The sequence below is a fragment of the Mchenga conophoros genome, linkage group LG1 (assembly GCF_057382185.1).
Source record: "Mchenga conophoros isolate Kocher_MC1m ecotype Shallow Benthic linkage group LG1, M_conophoros_male_GT1.1, whole genome shotgun sequence".
NCBI classification, from domain to species: domain Eukaryota; kingdom Metazoa; phylum Chordata; class Actinopteri; order Cichliformes; family Cichlidae; genus Mchenga; species Mchenga conophoros.
The window spans coordinates 42,552,030-42,567,845 of NC_140526.1; positions in this window are offsets into that span (position 1 = coordinate 42,552,030).

Below are 15,816 nucleotides of genomic sequence, written 5' to 3' on the forward strand. Positions count from 1 at the left end.
TCTAAGTGAACACTGTGATATGTCTGACCTTCAGTCCGAAGCTGAAACTCAGACCAGTCATAAAAGAAAGCACAAGTAAAACTTTTTTTATTTCACAAACACATCTTTGATTGCTAAGAATTTATGATCTTGTCTTTTATACATATCTGTGGTGCTTGCATACTGCAATATCACCACATAATATAGTCCAAAAAGTGGAAGCTTGTAAACTTTTTATAAATGCAAAACCGTGTACACTTGTGCACTTCAAAAATTCCTTGTATACTGTACCTTCTTGCACATCTCCGTTTCCTGTGTGTGTTGTTATAAATTAAACTGTAACTTTAGGAAATAATATTCCAAAAGCACATTTGTAATTACTTATGACCGTTTTCAACTTTTTTTCTTTAGACCAAATCCCCTGTACACATATAGTGACTCAGAGGATGAGCAGCCCACAAAAAAATGGTTTCCCCAGGCCCCTCGAGTGAAAATACCAGGTAATAAAATACTGTCTAGTGTCTTTGTACATATCTGTGTGTGACACAAGGAAACTTTTTACAAGTTGTCTGTATTCTTAAATACTTAAAAAATTTTTATCTTTTTCTGTCAGACCTGACAAGAGCTGTTAACGAACTCCGTGAGGAGGTCAGAGCCATCCGCAATACCGGCTGCAATGAATCGGTAGATGCTGAGGTACTGCCTCTGGATTTGCCCTTGCACAACATTGAGGAGCTAAACAATGCAGAGCCAGCTCTTCAATCACAAGAGGCAAATAAGGCAATGGTAATTATATAAAGGTTATGTACACTTTGTAACTATAAAGTGTAATAGCTGTCAGATGTGATTTAAATACATAACAACGGCCTGTTGATTAAACACACAAGCACTTGTGTACACATTTAAGACATGAGACACGCTAATTCCATCTCTTAAAATGTGTCTATAGGTGAGACGCTTTGCCTTGATTGGAGGGACCACACTGGAGGTGCGAGTCCGCCGTGTAATGGCTTATGCTATTACAAACGAGCCGGCCTCGGTACTTGGGCAGGGAAAAAAACCAAGGACCAGACAAAGCAAAAAAGGGCATTTAAAGATACAGTGCTCTGCAAATGCATATTTGGTAAGTTTTACTGTTTTTTTGCTATATTACTTTTTCTTTCTTAATAACAAGACTTTCATGTCCGGTTAATCTGGAGATGGAGTCTTTGGTCTTTGGCTTGTTTAGTCCTCGGGTTGTAGTTTGTACAGCCCAAGGACCCCATGTTTATTTTGTTTTAAAGGATACACGGCACACCATGCTAAGACTTATCACTTTTTCCGCTCATAGCTCTTTGGGAATCAAATGCGGCAGTTTGCAGATTTACGCCTGGTGACTTTCATGTTTATCAGCCTAGGAGTTTACATACTTTCTCCCCGCTGAAGACAGTTAACAAGAGCTTATTCATGTGCTCTAATTCACTTTTTTTGTTTGTGTGTGTGTGTGTATTTTTGTCCTAGATGGCCTGACGCAGCAGTTAGGGGCAAACTCTATGTCCGAGTTTGTCTTTGCGCAAGCAGTGCAGAAATGGCTCCGATACGCCCCAGATCGTTTGGGTGGTGCAGGACCACATCATGCATCCCCATCCCGGAGTAAAAAATTACAAACTTCTGTGAAACATATAAATGTAAATAGGAAACTGTCTTTTAATAAAGTATGTAGCAAACGAAACATGACTATTGACCTTTCTTTTTTTTTTTCTCTGTTACATCACATGCAATGCTTTCTTACTTTAGGATAATAATATTGACATGATACATTGTGAGACATTTGGGTTTTTTTTTATAAAGGGTGTCCAATTTAAGGAATAAGTACAATTAAGTGTTTAGCTGGTTGAAGTATTGATGGAAACATGCAGTAGTTTAGTATTGGTTAAAATACCTATAAAGAAAGGTAGATTTCCAGTCATGATTTAACTGTTGTTTTAATAAAAAGCAACTGTGCGAAAGAGGTGGAAAATCAACACCATAGCTCAACAGTGTTTCAATATCAGAATCTGACATTGTTTCAATGTCAACAGTATTAGAAAATATAACGCTGAATCAACGTCAGGTTTCAACATTGATTCAACATCAAAACCTGACGTTGTTTCAACGTTAAAAAAGGGTGCAAGAGTGACGTTAGGTCAGCGTCACACTTCAACGTTGAATCAATGACATCGCCTGATATTGACTCAACATTGTTTCAATGTTTCCTTGCTATCTGGGTCATGCATGAGGGAGACCTGCCTGGAGCCAAGTGTCGTTCCACCACTTGACCTCCGTCAGACTCTCAGCCAGGCTCCCCATAGCACTCCATTTATTGTGGTTACATGAATATGCATAGGGTCATTAACATATGATGTCTACATACACACAAAGAGTACCTTGCCTGTGTGTGTGTGTGTGTGTGTGTGTGTGTGTGTGTGTGTGTGTGTGTGTGTGTGTGTGTGTGTGTGGTGCTGCTGATCAAAGGCTCATATAACATGAAAGCACAAAAGGTACATCCTTGGTCAGGAAGAGGGTAGTCTCCCCCTCACCCTAGATGGTTCACCCTAGATAACAGGAAGTCCAGCAGTTCATCTAAACAAAAAGCACTTAGACTAGAACAGACGTAGCTACGTTAATCCTACCGTAGAACAATAAGACAAGGTACGACCTCTCTTGTGCTCCCAGAGTGCTCTCTAATGCACACAAAGTTTGCAGACTATCAAGGATCAAACCTCTACCAATCTACAACTAATTATAAAACTCTAAGCATATATAAGTAGATATTTCTAAGCATAAATGACAATCAACAATACAAAACCTAACATTCCCCCCCTTTTTGACCTTTATGCTTGAAAAGTTCCCAGTTATGAATACCTCGTGTCTGACAGTTTCAATGCAAACATTTTTATACTCAGCATATGTCAAATCACCCTAAATTACTGTAAAAGTACAGTTTAACAAATGTATTAGCAGTTATCCCAGTCCTCATTGATCTCATCCAATGGCAAACTGCATCCTACGAGCAAACAAATGAATTGCTAATTCAATAGTTAAAATAAAAAAGTAACATTTTCAAAAACATCCCAGCTTGGTGGTGTTTCCTCCGGGTGTGCAAATCACATGTCTCTCTGCAGAGTGGTTTGAGTTCTGCAGGGCGTCATAAATGTCTCTTCCAGTTGTTTCCATCACTGTCCATAGGACCAGAGTCCAAATGTATGTAGAATAAACATTCAAACATACCAGTTGGTTTTGTTGTTTGTCAACATGGGTCTCAGCTATCTCCAAAGCTGCAGACCTCTTCAGCACTCTAGTTTTATGGCCTCTACCAACCCCCATCACCTCACTTCAGGCCTTCGTCCTGCGAGGGGGATACTTATGACTCCTCCACTGTCCACGCTCTGCAGAAAAACCCCTCTGTGGAAAGGGTGCTGGGTTCAGTTATCTTACTGCTGTTATGATCCCAGCAGTCTTCAGAGTGTCATCGTATGCACAGTATAGTGGCACAGCATTAGGTGATGTTCATAGGAAACTGCTGTCATCACCACCATAGCTTCTGGTTCCTGTGCTTTTCACAGAATCATGATGCCATCCTTAGACTCCCTCTGCGCTGTCGCTGGAGCTTGGCACGCTCCCCTCATCCTTCAGGTGCCTGTCTGTTGTCCACAATCTCCTCTGTTGGCCTCTGGATAGCCCCCTTTGGCACAGCTCTCATTCCAACGCAGTTTCGTGGTCCTTGCTGTGGCTCCAAAGTCTGATCTCATGATGGGCCCCAACCAGCTTGACCTTTGACCTCAACCACTGCCTGGGCTGTCAGCTATGCCTGGAATGGATCTTGCTTCTCACTGGGCCTCTGAAGATTTCTCAGGAGATCCCTTTCAGCAATACTCTGACTGCTGCACCTATATTTCCTTGCTAGGAGGAAAAACTTCTATTTGGAGAGCATGTCAACAATCATCAAACAAGTCTGTGAAGGTTCTCAGTCATCCAGGTCATCGTAGTCAAAGGAGCTTGCAAAGAAAAGCGTCTGGACTTCTTTAAGTTGCTTGAAGACGTTTCACCTCTCATCCGAGAAGCTTCTTCAGTTCTAAGGTCAAATGGTGGAGAGTCCCAGATATAAACCTAGTGGGAGTGACCCCCCACAGAGGGACAAAAGGACCCCTGATGATCCTCTAATCGCCTGAGCCAAGGTGGGAAACTGGGTGTGGGTCCCAATCAGCCAGAGTTTCGGGTGTGTTCATTGTGAAACCTGGCCCCACCTTATCATGCGAATTCCTGAGGTCAGATGGCCCAGGATGTGAGTGGGCGTTAAGGCGTCTGGGAAGGATCTGGGAAGAATAAAGATGTTTTCCTATCACAGTGTCATGGCACTCCCAGATCCAAAAACTGTGTATACCTGATCACCTGTAAAAAATGTGGTTTACAGTATGTCGGTGAGACAGGTAATACACTATTGACCAAATTCACACAGCATAGGCACAATATCTTAAAAGGTAAAAACAGCCATACATATCTGGTAAGACACTTTCTGTCTCATAACTGGGAATCTGTTAGTGCCACTGTGTTGGAGGGAAATCCTAGATCAGGGGTGCCCAATCCCGGTCCTCGAGAGCTAACGTCCTGCAGCTTTTAGATGCATCCCTACTCCAACACAGCTGAATCAAATGGTTTGATTACCTCTTCAGCATGCCATCGTGTTTGGCAAAGGCCTGATAACAAGCCATTCATTTGATTCAGCTGTGTTGGAGTAGGGATGCATCTAAAAGCTGCAGGACGGTAGCTCTCGAGGACTGGGATTGGGCAGCCCTGTCCTAGATGGTCAATCCAACAGAGGAGGAGGGCCGAAAAGGTTTGGATTGCTAAATTAAATACAATGTACCCCAGGGGATTGAATGAAAAGGGATTTTGAAAAACACAAATTTAAGGAGTTTTACTTATTTAATGGTTTATGTGTGTGTTTCTCGAACGATTATGATGATTGTTGAGTACTTACACACACTATTCTAACATCCCACCCTGTAACTTATCCTAACCCTAACCTCATTAAACCCCATGCTGGTACTTATTTAGGCCCTAAACCTAACCCTTTCTCTCTCTCTCTCTCTCTCTCTCTCTCTCTCTCTCCCCTCATTTCTCTCTCTCTCTCTCTCTCTCTCTCTCTCTCTCTCTCTCTCTCCCCTCATCTCTCCCTCCTCCTCTAATTAAAATATTTCAATCACATTACGAAACTATTGATATCCCCAATTTTCAATAAGGAATAGAACCCTTCTACAGGTCTGTAGTGTGATCAAGGTGGACCCCTGGGTGGAGACTAAGGAAGGCCTGTGCATTGAAGCCCGGCCGCCTTCGGCGACCGGCCTTCCACCTTGTTTCCACTAACTCAGGCTCCTTCCCCACCAGAGAGGTGACATTCCATGTCCCTATTGCCAGTCTTGGCAGCCGGGGGTCAATCCACCAGGGCCTCTGCTCCTGGCCGCCACCTGGCACACAATGCACCCGACCCCTATGGCGCCTCCTGCGGGTGGTGGGCCTGCGGGAGGATGGGCCCATGTCTCCTCTTCGGGCTGTGCCCGGCCGGGCCCCATGGACTAAGGCCCGGCCACCAGACGCTCGCCCTTGGGCACCCTCCCCGGGCCTGGCTCCAGGGCGGGGCCCCAGTAACCCTATCCCGGGCAGGGTAAACTGTTCCCTCGATGTTCTTTTCATAAGGGTCTTCTGAATCGCTCTTTGTCTGGTCCCTCACCCAGGACCAATTTGCCATGGGAGACCCTAGCAGGGGGCAAAAGCCCCCAGACAACATAGCCCCTGGGATCCCTGGGACACACAAACCCCTCCACCACGATAAGGTAGCGATTCAAGGAGGAGTTGAAAAATCCACCAGAACTAATACAAACCAATATTCCCGTCCACTCTGAGGAAATGGGTCGATGAGGCCCATGCCAATGTGCTCAATGGGAAACTCCATTAATAGTAGTGGGCACAAAGTAATAGCCATCAGCACACATTCCCCCGAATGGCCAATAAAATCAGACCGTAATTCATTACAGAGTTTTATCTTTTTTTTAATTTTATTTTATTTAGAAAGAGGGGCAATACATATTAATGAACATTTAAACAAATGTAAATATGCCAGATTATAGCGTTGGGCTAATCTCCATCTGCAGACCCTCTGGCAAACACCAGGTTTATTAGAGTTTGAGAACGATTTGAAATGTTCTGCAAAATAAACTAAGGTATACTAACTTTGTGTTATGAAAATTACTCGGCACTTTAGTGTTGAATAAACAGGTTACCTTGCATTTCTGTGGTGAGTTTACAGCAAAGCACTGTGAATACATTGATGCACAGGAGCTATGGTGTTCACGGTCAGAGTTAGATTACGGCAAGTGTACCAGAGATTAATTTGATGTTTCATGTCACTGAAATGCTGCCAAGTAATTTTAATTTTTCTCCAGCATTTTGTTTTAGTACATTGCCTTTCTTTCTATGTATTATTGTAGGGTCTACCTTACAATATAAAGTGCCTTGAGGTGACTGTTGTTGTGATTTGGCGCTGTATAAATAAAATTGAATTAAAAATTGAATATCAGCTTTTTTGCGATGTGTTGCTAATATTATATTCAAAATGGGCTCATATTTTTTTTAAAATGATATATTTTCTCAGTTTAAAAAAGTTGATGTCGTAATGCAAACATTAATAAAATATGGGTTTATGCAAGTTTCAAATCAATGAATTCTGTTTTTGTTTACATTTTCAACAGTGTGCCTAGATCTTTAGAATTGGGTTTGTATTTTTGAAAAGGCTCTTAGAAGGTTCCCCTTAATGCACCTAGTGACAATGGTTAATCACAAAATAGCTAGTGATTGGGATGCATGTTGTGCATCATTTCACTTTTAAACATGCTTTTTTCTTAATTTGAAAAAAACATTTCTTAAAACAGATGTCTACACACATATACACACAAACAGATAAAGTGTCCACTGACCCAAATCAGCCACTGGCATCTGAAGAATTTTAACAGCATTTTAACAGCTGACATGGAAACAAAGCCATCAAGAGGGCACCAAAAGGATAAAGAGAAAGCATGCGTATGAGTGTGTGCCTGCATGCATGCGCGTGTGTGTGTGTGTGTGTGTGTGTGTGTGTGTGTGTGTGTGTGTGTGTGTGTGTGAGTGTGTGCATTGAAATACTGTCAAAGAAAATAATAATAAAGGTCTCACTTTATTTTATCTCAGTATTCAGCAAGAGTACTGACAGGGACTAGAAATAGGGCGCATATTTTTCCTATACTGCCTTCTCCCTCTCAAATTCAGAATCATATTTAAAATCCTGCTTTTCACATACAAGGTCTTCAACAATCAGGCCCCATCTTATATATATATATATATATATATATATATATATATATATATATATATATATATATATATATATATATATAAATAATGTACAAGCTGGTTTTAAAAAAAAAGTAATATGTAATAAATAGTGTTGTGTATATATAGATAGACACCCTCTCCACTTTTAAAATTACGCTTAAAACTTTCCTTATTGACAAAGCATATAGTCAGGTGAAGCCTAAGCTGCAATAGGTCTAGGCTGCTGCAGGATTCCCATGATGCACTGAACGTTTCTCGTTCGCCTTACACTTCTACACTCACTATGTGTTTATACACCACTCTGCATTTAATAATTAGTTATTATTAATTTCTGACTCTCTTCCTCAGTATGTCCTTTGTCTTGTCTCCCTCCCTTCACCCCCAACCAATCGCGTCAGACAGCACCCCTCCCTGAGCCTGGTTCTGCTGGAGGTTTCTTCCTGTTAAAAGTCCAATTGAGCCGCCCAGCCTCTTCTTTCCGCTGGGGCCTCAGTCGAGCCTGTCCCAAGCCTCCTGTCTCCACTGGGGGCTCAGGCAAGCTCGTTGAGGGTCCTACTGTGTCAGCTGGGGACTCAGGTGGGCCTGGCCATCCACCTGCTCAGCCAGAGCTCATTGCGCCATCTGGTCCTGCTAACTCAAGCTTCGTCTAGCACCCACCATGGTACATCCAACCAGCCACGCCACGCTATGTTGTCGGCAGGCACCTGCTAAGCCACGTTCAGCCTCCGCCACACCACACCATCGGCAGCCACCTGCCAAGCCTGCCAAGAGTATGTATGGGGAGTGTGAGTGTGTGTACAGCGATCATTTCTGTGTCTCTATGTTGGGCAAGTGCTGAGCATTTGTAAATGTCAGTGTAGCCCAGTGGAATTGAGCTTCCACAGTTGTTCTTTTTCCTTTTCTGTCTAATCTATTTTTTTTTATAATTCACTATAGTTTATTTGGTCTGTTTTGCCAAACCTATTTTCTATTGGCTCAATTGTATGCCAGTCAAGTTTATTTTGCCATCCTTTCACCTTATTGGCTTAAACCATACACACTTGCCTGTGATTGGTTAGGAGAAGTAAATCCCTCCTACTTATGCTGACTGAGCGAGATTCCGTATGAATGCAGATGAGGCTACAGAGCATTGGGTGAGAGGTGGATGGAGGAGAGAGGACGGATGGCAGCGGCATCTGCTGGCAAAATTGGTTGGAGCAGTGCCAAAAATTCAAACCTGGTTGGCAGTCCACCTGTGGCGGCGGTTGAGCACAACTGTTCCGTGAGTGGGTCAGCTGTGGGCAGCTGGGAAGACTATGTTGATTTTGCCGAAGAGGAAGAAATGCCTCTGGAGCAAGTGCAAGGTGAGCAGAGGAGAGAAAAGCGTAAAAGAGTTGGGAGCAGTAGTGGTAGGGATGATTCTTTAGAAGCTAGAGAGAGAACAAGACTGTTTGTTGTTCTGAGATTCAATGAAAGAACACAAGTCCATATTAAAAAACTGAGTCCGTTCTTGTTGACAGCTGAACTTAACAGTAAAGTGGGAGATATAGTTTCTGCTAAGGTACTCTCAGATGGAAATCTTCTTGTGCAATATGTGAATGAAGAGCAGCTCAACAAGGCTTTGAACTTAAAACAATTTGAGAAGTTTAAAGTAGAAATGCTGGGCAAGTGGGTGCACAGACGGGAGTGTGAAAATTAGTGTGAAAATGGATGATATGAAAAGCAAAATCAAAGGAGGAAATGTGATTTCTGTGGTCAGAATGAAAGCAACAAAAGAAGGACTTAAGGTAGATAGCGAAAGTATCCTGATACACTTTGAAGAAGGAAATCTGCCAAGGAAAGTGTTTTTGGGTTTCATTAGTTATCCAGTAGCCTATGTTCCAAAACCTCTGAAATGCTTTAACTGTCAAAGGTTTGGACAGCTAGCGAAAAACTGTAAGGAAAAGAGGAGATGTGCTCGGTGTGGTGGAGATCACGATTATGGGAAATGTGGAGATGGAGTTCAACCAAAGTGTTGTAGTTGCGGTGGGAGTCACAGTGTTGCATATGCTGGATGAGAGAGAATGAAACAAGTGTGAAAAAAGTGAGGGTAGAGAAGAAGATCTCCTATGCTGAAGCAGTGAGGGTGATGAGAGTGAGTGAACAGGTCAACGTAAACCCAGGACAGGGTGCATCACGGGATCAAGGAGTTACCCGGATCAACGTGAATAGTATGGTTATTGATAAGATGGCATTGGTTACATTCATTGCAGGAGTGATAAACACCACAGCTGATGTGAGATCTAAGCAGGAGAAAATTCAGCTCATTGTTAAGGCGGCGATTAACCACTTGGGGTTAGTAGGACTGACGTGGGAAGAAGTGAGTGGGACAACCTCAATTATCAGTCAAGTCAGGAAACATGATGTTCTTTTATGTAATCATGGTACTTATTCTTCAATGGAATGCAAGGAGTCTGTTGGTCAATGGCCAAGAGTTGAAGCATTTCATCAAACTACTTGATGTTAAACCGGATGTCATTTGTGTACAGGAATCTTGGCTTAAATCTTCTTTGGATTTTGTGTTGTATGGGTACAAGATAATAAGAAATGACAGGGACCGTGGTGGAGGGGGAGGGTGTGCAACGTTTGTCAAACGAGACCTTCCATATAGACTCCTGGGTAAAGGCAATGATTTGGAGTATATTGCTATTGAGGTTTGGGACAGGAATGAACCAAATGTTATTGTGAATTTCTACAATCCTTGTGCCGGATTGGAGCTGCCGCATCTTCATTCAATTGAAAGAAGTGACTGTCGTAGAGTTATTTGGTGTGGGGACTTTAATGCCCATAGCAGAGTGTAGGGAGGCACACACACAGATAAAAATGGTAAGGTAATTGAGGAATGGATGGATACATGCAATTTGATGTGCCTGAATTATGGTAGGGGGACCAGATGTAATGTTGTTAATGGAACAGGGTCAATTTTGGATTTAACTCTAGTCTCAACTGTCCTTGCAGGAATAAGTCAGTGGACCATCAGAACAGACACTACCATAGGCAGTGACCATTATCCTGTTTTCTGTGATGTTGGAGGGAAGATACAGGTATCTCTAAGAGAGGTGCATAAGAAGTGGAGTTTTCATAGGGCTGACTGGACAAAATTCCAAAAATTATGTGAGGAAACGATTGACAAGGTTGATGAGTCTGGTAGCGTTGATCAAATGAATAATCAGTTTATTGAAGTACTTATGGTAGCCGCCAAGGCCTCAATCCCAACCAGTAAAGGTAAGGAAAGTAGTGCCATGGTGGACAGAGGAATGTCGAATTGCTGTAAAGGAAAGAAACAAGGCTCTTATATTTCTCCAAAGAACCCTTAACATACAAGCTCTGATTGCATACAGAAAAGCAGTGGGAGTGGTCAGGAGAACAGTGAGACAAGCAAAGCAGAGCAGTTGGAGGTTGTTCTGTTCTAAAATAAGAAGAACCACTCCCCCACAGTAGGGTCTGGGGCATGGTCAGAAGAATGGGAGGTGACCGGCAGGAATGGGATTACCCAGTTCTATCTTCAGGCCAACAGAACTTTGTAACAGCTCAGGAAAAAGTGGAGGCTATGATGAAAACTTTTGCTAAGATTCATTGCTCTGATAACATATCAGTGTTGGAAAAAGACAGAATGTGCCAAACTAAAACACGGTATTCAGAGGCTCTAGTAAGAAAGGCGCACATAGACAGTAGTTTGGATGCGGTGTTTTCTCGGGAGGAAATGGGGAGAGCACTTCAAAAAACAAAGCCCACACCCCCGGGAAAGGATCAAATTTGTTATTTAATGTTGAAGAACCTTGGTACGAAAGCGCTTAATAAACTGCTGTGTTTGGTTAACACAGTTTGGATTAAGAGTGAGCTCCCAAGTACTTGGAGGGAGGCTGTGTCAGGCGCAGTGGCCCGTGGACATGGGATGGACTCAAGTGCAGATTCAAAACCGGAGGCCAGGGGTGAGGTGTAACGAAAAGAGATTTTATTTTACAATGCTCAGAGGCTAACAGAAAGTGCAGACTAGAATCAATGAACATAAACTAGATGTCTGAGGCGAGAGAAAAATACTGTGGTGATAACTAGATGGCAGGGATAACTGGGTGCAGGTACTGGGCAGAGGAAACTGTGGCGGGCCAGGGCACTGAAACAGAGGACAGAGCAGTCAGGGGAATCCCACAGAGGTTTGCGAGTGAATCTAAGGATAGTACACTGAGCTGTCTTACAAGCTTGCAGGTGGGGGTTGCGTGGAGGGGGGAGGCAGGAGAGGTCCAGGTGGGTGCTGCATGCAATGCAGGGAGGCAGGCAGCAAACTGGTATCCAGGAGAGCTTGGTAGGTGGGTTTCAGAGGCTGACGAGAAAAACAGAGATTCGGTTAATACACACGATTAGTCACCAAGGAACGGACGTGAGGCCGAGAACTGACTAAAGTTGGCAGATAATCTGGCGAAGACCAGTTGAGTGCGCCGGTCATAAATACTGCTGGTACGATTGCCATCAGGTGAGGAGCAACAAAGACTCCACCCAGTGGGGAGGAGCTGATGCTGTGGAAAACCACCCAGACCACGACAGGCTGTTATTGTGCCAATAAGAAAACCCGGGAAGGATCCATCTAAACCAGATAGCTACAGACCAATCGCTCTTACATCAAATGTGTGCAAGTTAATGGAACGTATGATAATGGTAAGACTGTCCTTTGAGCTGGAAGAAAAGGGGCTTTAGGACAGTGGTTTCAGGACAGCTCGTAACACAACTGATGCTATTATTAAATGGTAAATGGCCTGTATTTGTATAGCGCTTTTACTAGTCCCCACTAGAGACCCCAAAGCACTTTACACACCCAGTCATCCACCCATTCACACACACACATTCACACACTGGTGGAGGCAGCTACAGTTGTAGCCACAGCTGCCCTGGGGCAGACTGACAGAAGCGAGGCTGCCACATCTCTTTTAAGTACTTAGGTGTTGTGTTTGATTCAAGACTGACATGGAGGGAGCATACTGACCGGATTGAAACCAAATGCAAAAAAGTTATTAATGTTATGAGGTGTGTAGCTGGCAGGGGTTGAGGAGCGAGCTCTTCTGCTTTGAAAATACTTTACCAGGCATTAATTAGATCGGTCTTCGATTATGGGTGTGTGGCATATGGTTCAGCAGCTCCTTCTGTGTTGAGACGTTTGGATGTTCTGCAATCGGAAGCCCTTAGAGTGTGCTGTGGAGCTTTTAAAATGTCTCCGGTCAGGGCCCTACAGGTGGAGATGGGAGAAATGCCTCTAGATCTTAGGAGGAAGCAAGTATCCGGGAATTACTGGGTTCATCTTGGTGGTCATGGTGATGCACATCCCACAAAGGAGGTACTTTTGGAATGCTGGGAGTATGGAAGAAGTCAGAAGGATCATTTTGGAAAGGTGGGGAATCAGTGGGCTAAGGAGTGTCATGTGTCTGAACCCTGTGGTTCCTCCATGATTATTGGAGACCCCTCCTGTGGACTGGTACTTGCTGGATCCGAAGAGAAAAATGAAAGGAAGAGTCAATCTTGTTTCAGCATTTCATTTTCACAGCTTGAATGAATACCCTGAGCATATTCATGTGTTCAGAGATGGTGCTAAAAGTCCAGATACTGGAATTACAGGGTGTGGAATAGCAGTTCCGTCAAAAAATATTGAAATAAACAGACGCACTTCAGATGGACTGGCAGTGTACACGGTTGAAATGGTAGCAATTTTGGTACATTGAAATGGGTAGAGTGTTCAAAAATCAGGTAGGTGGTAGTATGTTCTGACTCGGCAGCTGTTCTTTCAAGTCTACAATCATTTTGTTCGAAGACAAGGCAGGGTATTCTGTATACTATTCTGGAGACTTCAAATTCATATGTCTGATAGCTCATCTACTTCTTTATGAGAATTAAAAAGGCTGATGGCTTTTTAATTATGGCTTATTTGAATGATGTATTATGTGATGAAACTACTTATATTTCCATGTAGTGGATGAAATTGTTTTTAAATGTAAGTTATGAAATATTAACTCATTTTTATTTAATTTTGAATATATTTAAACAATATTATTTGACTTATTTGACAGATAAAGGAAGTTAAGGTCACTTAGCAGGAATTTAAACCAGCAACAACTGTTGGTCCGTTGGTGTGGCTAAAAAGCTGAAGTTCAACACTATGCACTCCATATTGTATATTGTATATTGTATATATATGCCATTTCTTTCGCACAATATTCAAACTGCTGACCTCTGTATATTTTACATATATGTATATGCACGCACGCACACACACACACACACACACACACACACACACACATATATATATATATATATTTGTATATATATATATATATATATATATATATCCCACTCCTGACACCAGAGCAGCTGGATAGCGTAGTGGTTAAACTACACGCCTTTGGAACAGAGGATCGCAAGTTCGATTCCTGCCTGGGGCGTCTGTATCCAGTAAGGGTCCTAAGGCTAGACCCCCTATGCTAAGCAAGCCTACCGCAGACATGAGCGAGACAGATAAATATGAAGGCATGCCGGCTCGGACGTCGCCCGGATCAACAAGGTCCGCGTCAGGTGTTGAGGAACCAGGGCACCCTGACGAAAAGTGGGCTACTGGAACAAGAAGGCATCGGTGGGCAAGGGACGAAAACAGGGCGTTGTTGGAATGCTACTACGCAAGTAACCCCGGCGGAAGGGGCTACATGAATAGGATGAGGGACCTATGGATTCTTCGCTACCCAACATCCACAATGACGGCGAAACAACTAGTAGCTCAGTGTTCCAACATTCGAAAGAAGGGACTGCTCTCACAGCTAGAGATTGACGAGGTACAACACAAATGCTACGGCAAGGAGGAGTCAGGACGCCAGGTCAGGGGGGAGATATCATCACCCCCACCCGAGATTGGGTACATAGCCCCAAGTGCGATAGGAGAAGGATCGTTGAGTGCGAGAGGAACTGACCTGAAAAATAGGATCATGGCCAAGCTTGAAACCTGGATCCCCCGTAGCCGGTTACCAAGATTACGTGAAGTACCCTCAGAAGGTCTGCTAGATGATGTTAATGCAGCACTACGGGCAATACCTACAACCACGATTACCGACACTAACAAGCTGATCTACAATACGGCAGCTTGGCTACAAGTTGAACAGCCACAAGGGGCAGTACCCTCCATGGAGAAGGAGGCTAGAGGGCAAGATCAAAGTAGCACGGAGGGAGGTTAGCCAACTAACGGAGTTGCAGCAAGGTGCGACAAATAAGGTGCCTAAGAAATACAGCAAGCTGTCCATACCTGAGGCCTTGGAAACTGCCAAGCAAAGACTCACAGCCTTGGCCAGCCGCTTGAGGAGGTACACCAGAGGGATAGAAGGCAGGAGAATAAACCAGCTGTTCTCCACAGAACCAGCAAAGGTGTACTCTCAGTGGCAAGGGAACAATAAGAGAACAGCACCACCAAGGCTGGAGACGGAGCAATACTGGAAGAGCATATGGGAGAAGGATGCAACCCATAACGGCAATGCTCAGTGGCTAGTGGATCTGAGGGCAGACCACAGCGACCTCCCTGAACAGGGTCCAGTAACCATCACAGTGGCAGATATCCAAGAAAGGGTCTCCAGTATGAAGAGTTGGACAGCACCAGGGCCCGACATGGTTCACGCCTACTGGCTGAAGAAGCTGACTGCACTCCACGAGCGTCTGGCAGCACAAATGAACCAGCTGCTAGTTAACGAGAGACACCCGGAATGGCTAACTGAAGGCCGGACGGTCCTGATCCCCAAGGACCCCAAGAAGGGACCGGTCCCCTCCAACTACCGACCAATAACCTGCCTCAGTACTACATGGAAGCTCCTGTCAGGCATCATATCAGCTAAGATGAACAGGCACATGGGTCAATACATGAGCGGGACACAGAAAGGAATTGGCAAGAATACCAGAGGTGCAAAACACCAGCTACTGGTAGACAGAACAATCAGCCGAGACTGCAAGACCAGACTGACCAACCTGTGCACTGCCTGGATTGATTACAAGAAGGCCTATGACTCAATGCCCCACAGCTGGATACTGGAATGCCTAGAATTGTACAAGATCAATGGGACCCTAAGAGCCTTCATCAGGAACTCAATGGGGATGTGGCGTACAACACTAGAGGCCAACTCCAAGCCCATAGCACAAGTTACCATCAAGTGCGGGATCTACCAAGGAGATGCTCTGTCCCCACTGCTGTTCTGCATAGGCCTGAACCCCCTCAGTGAGATCATTAACAAGACTGGCTACGGATACCGACTACGGAACGGAGCAGTTGTCAGCCACCTCCTGTACATGGATGACATCAAGCTGTATGCCAAGAGTGAACGAGACATCGATTCACTGATCCACACTACCAGGCTATACAGCAATGACATTGGAATGTCGTTCGGACTGGAGAAGTGTAGTCGGATGGTAACAAAG